The sequence below is a fragment of the Myotis davidii genome, unplaced genomic scaffold (assembly GCF_000327345.1).
Source record: "Myotis davidii unplaced genomic scaffold, ASM32734v1 scaffold4985, whole genome shotgun sequence".
Taxonomy (NCBI): Eukaryota; Metazoa; Chordata; class Mammalia; order Chiroptera; family Vespertilionidae; genus Myotis; species Myotis davidii.
The window spans coordinates 5,441-9,760 of record NW_006296280.1 but is presented as its reverse complement, the minus strand read 5'-3'; positions in this window follow the sequence as shown (position 1 = coordinate 9,760).

Here is a 4,320-nt window from a genome sequence, read left to right as displayed (position 1 = left end):
AATAAGGAAGATGTGAGAAATATAACGGAATATTATTAAGACACAAGAAAGGAGGAACTCCAGGCATTTGTGACATCATAGATGGACCTTGAGGACATTATACTAAGTGAATAAGTCAAACTGAAAAAGACAAATAATATAGGATATCACTTATATGTGGAATCTAAAAATGGCAAACCCATTAGAAACAGAGGTATAATGGTGATTACCATGGACTGGTGAAAGAAAGATTAGTGGGTAAGAAGAAGTTGGTCAAGGGTATAGATCTGCAACTCGACAATGGTTAAGTTTGGGATCTGTAGTGATTATACCCAACAATACTCTTTATATACTTGAAAGTTTCTAGAGACTAGATCTTAAATGTTCTCACCACACACATAAAAAGATAATTATGTGACCTAATAGAGGTGTTCACTAATGTTAGGTAGTAATCTCTATATATAAAATCCTAATGTGCCAATAGACCTAGTGGTAGAACAACTGAACAACCGAGTAACCAGTCACTATGACGTGCACTGATCACCAGGGGGCATGCGCGGAACATGGTGGGCATTGGCTGCAGGCAGCAGAGTGCAGAACAATGCAGGCATTGGCAGTGGCGGGATGGTGGATCTGGTGAGTGAAGGTGCCAGACCATGGAGGGGTGCTGGTCACTATCATCAGGGTGAGACTCTGGTGGTTACCGAAAATTCTGTGCTCCCGCATGCCATGGTCCCTCTGGGTGCTCACACCTGCTGCTGGCACAGGCCCCACTTTCACCCACTGCCAGCACCAGAGCCACTGCTCACACCCACTGCCAGCACCCAGTGCCAGTCCGATCATTCAGTGCCGTTAGTAGTTGCCAGTGGCTGCTGCAGGCCCCAACCACCCCTCAGAGTTTCTCCACCTCCCCCTGCTCCTGAGGAGCAATCCAGTCCAGCAGCCTCCTCTTGCACCTGCTGCCAGTAATGGCCCTGCTCACACCCATAGCCAGCAATGTAGCTGCTGCTCACACCCACTTCCGGAGCCAGCCCTGCTCACACCCGCAGCCGGAGCCAGAGCCACCAGTCACACGTGCTGCTGGCACCCGACACCAGTCCCAATCATCCCTGAGGGCTTCTCCCCCTCCCCCTGCTTCTGAGGGGCAATTGGGCCAGCAGCTGCCACTCACATCCCCTGATGGCGCCAGCCCCATTCGCACCCGCTGCTGGCACCATCAGCACATGGGAGCAGTGGTGGCAGGAGCAGGGCTGCCGGCAGACAGGGGACGTGGGGCCACAGTGGGAGGGGCCAAGGGGAGATGTGGAGGATGGGCCGAGACCCGCCCCAGTGCCCACTGCAGTCTCACAGCCCACAGTTCCTTTCAAGGTGCATGAATTCATGCACTGGGCTCATAGTTATATCTATACTAATAATAGAGGAATTTACAAATTGTCTAGGATGCCGTCACAATAACAGTAATGACCAAACAGCAGGCTGTGTAGGGCGACCAGGCTGGCAGGGGGGTTAGTGAGGGACGACAAAATGACTGAACACCAGGCTGCGGGGGACAACCTGGCTGGCAGGGAGGTTAGTGAGGAATGAACAAACGACTGAACACCAGGCTTTGTGGGGCTACCAAGCCTGCCGGGGGAGCGGTTAGGGACAATCAGGCCAGCAGGCAGAAGCAGGTAAGGGTTATCAGCCTGGCAGCGGGGTGCAGTTCGGGGTGATCAGGCAGGCAGGCAGGTGAGCATTTAGGAACCAGTGGTCCTGGATTGTGAGAGGGATGTCCGACTGCCAGTTTAGGCCAATCTCAGGGATCGGGCCTAAACTGGCAGTCGGACATCCCTTGAGGGGTCCCAGGTTTGAGAGGGTGCAGGTTTGGCTGAAGGCCCTCCCCCACCCCCCTGTATGAATTTCATTCACCGGGTCTTTAGTTATAATATATAAATGAATCAATATAACACACTATACACCATAAACTTACAGAATGTTATATTTCAATTGTTTTAAACAAAAGCTTGAAGCAATTATTAGAATGAGAAAGTAAACTTTTTTATGTTAGAAGGGTTGGGTATTTATTTTTCAGAGAAAAAAACAAGTAAACAATTTAAAAGAGAAAAATCAGCGGGATGGGCGGCGGGGCAGAGGGGATAGATGAATATGAAGTTTGGACCAGATATCCATAAAATGTTGTCTCCTTACACATTTGGGGGTAGGGAGCTAGAAAGTGCATTGAGCAATCAGGAATTTTTCTAGCACTTAAAGTAATAAAATTTGAAAACTGATAAAAAACCAGGACCACAATCAGAATAATTCTGAAACAATTCCAGGTGAACGTGACTTCACCAGCAACTTTAAATACATCAAACTGAGCTACCCAAGAGGGTGACCAGGTCTTTGCTGCAGAAAGCCCAGTTGTACCTCTCCCACTATGGGACAGGTGCTCCCTGGGAGAGTCAACAAGGTGATGATGAGGGCCCCTCACAGCCAGTTACATATAGCATATTCTACTGGAATGTACAACATGATTTTCAGAGCAAAAGGAGTCATACACATACATGTCAGAAACATGGACACTCAGATAAATAACTATAAAAGGATAATTCTGGGTTATAAATAGGAATCTTAAGGCTATTTCATGGATATTCTGGACAATAATACCAGATTCCTGAATTATAGTAATCCTCCAGCGTGTAAGAAGTGATTTAGGGAGAGAGGTCCAAGATTTCAGCATAGGAAGACCCTGAACTGACACCTTCCCATGAACACTCAGAATGTACACCTACATGAAGAGCATTTCCTCCTAAAAAAACATCTGAGGGTTGACAGAACAGCTTCTGCACAACAAATGAGAGAGAGACTGTGAGAGAGACTGTAGAGAAGGTTGAGAAACTGAGAGAACTCTCCAAACTTTGTGTAAACTCTTTGTGATTTGAGGTGGCTGTGAGTGCCAATGTTTACATTCTCTTGCCACTGACAGCATGGGCAAGGATTTAATTCAAGTGCTATAGCTCACCTGCAAGGCCACCATAGCGTGCCCTAGGCCACTCACCCCATACCCACGCCAGGCTCAGAAAGACAAACTGCCATGGCAATGCTGCAGCCATATGCCACTGGCTGCTCCAAACCCAGCCATCCAGGCTACCAGGGTGCCCACAGAGCTGGGCACACTGGGAAAATTGGTCATGTTTGCCTCAACTGTGGCTAGCCTGTATGCTAGGGAACACCTGGTACCTCATACAACCACTTCAATTCCAGCCAGCCTGCGGAAGACATCCCTCACACACGGACTACACAAAGATCATTCCTACACAAAGCCACTCCATCAAGTTCAGGAGAGGTGGCCGTTTCATCTAATTCTTAGAAATAAACACAGAAAGGAAAATAAAGGAGGGAATACAGAAGACTCGGAGTCAAAGCAAATTGATCTAATACACAGAAACAAACACAAAGAGACAGCAAGTATAGGCAGACAAATGAGCAGGTCCCAAATGAAAGAATAGAAGAAATCTCCAGAAAAAGAGCTATACAAGAAACATACAACCTTCAATGAATGAAACAGGAAGAAGCATAAAAACTGAACATATCCGTTACAAGCAAGAAAATTGAAATAGTAATTTAAAAAAACCCTCCCAACAAACAAAAGTTCAGGACCAGATAATTTCACAAGTAAACTCTACTGAACATTTAATTCTACCAAACAATTAATACCTATCCTTCTCAAAATATTCCAGAGATATTGTAAAGGAAATAACACTCACAATCTCTTTCTATGAAAGCAGTCAGCAGTACCATGATAGCAAAACCAGACAAAAACAATACAAAAAAAAATTCATAAGCCAATATCTCTGATAAAAACAGATGTGAAGAGAAACCAAGATGGCAGCATAGGTTAACGCCAGGGTTTGCTGCCTCGAACAACCACTTCAAAAATACAACTAAGAGACGGAACGGACATCATCCAGAACCACAGGAAGGCTGGCTGAGTGGAAGTTCTACAACTAGGAGGAAAGAGAATAGCATACCAAACTCAGAGGAGGCGCAGTGCTGAAGTCAAATACTAAGGTGCGGGCTGGCGGCCGAGGGCCCTGTTGTCTGTTTCAATCTGGAGGGAGTCTCAGACTCTGAGCTCCAGATCCAGGCAAGTCTCTAGGGACCCAGACTCAAACAGGAGAAGCGGGACTGTCTGGCTTCGGTCGGAACTCAAAGGCAGCTTTCTCTCCGAGGTTTGCAGTGGTTGCTGGGACTCTGAGAGGCAGAGCCTCTGGGGATGGGACTGAGAGCAGCCATAACTGCTCGCTCTGCCCACCCTGTTGAACCCCTGGGACCTGCCCCACCCAAGCCCTGCACAGAGGC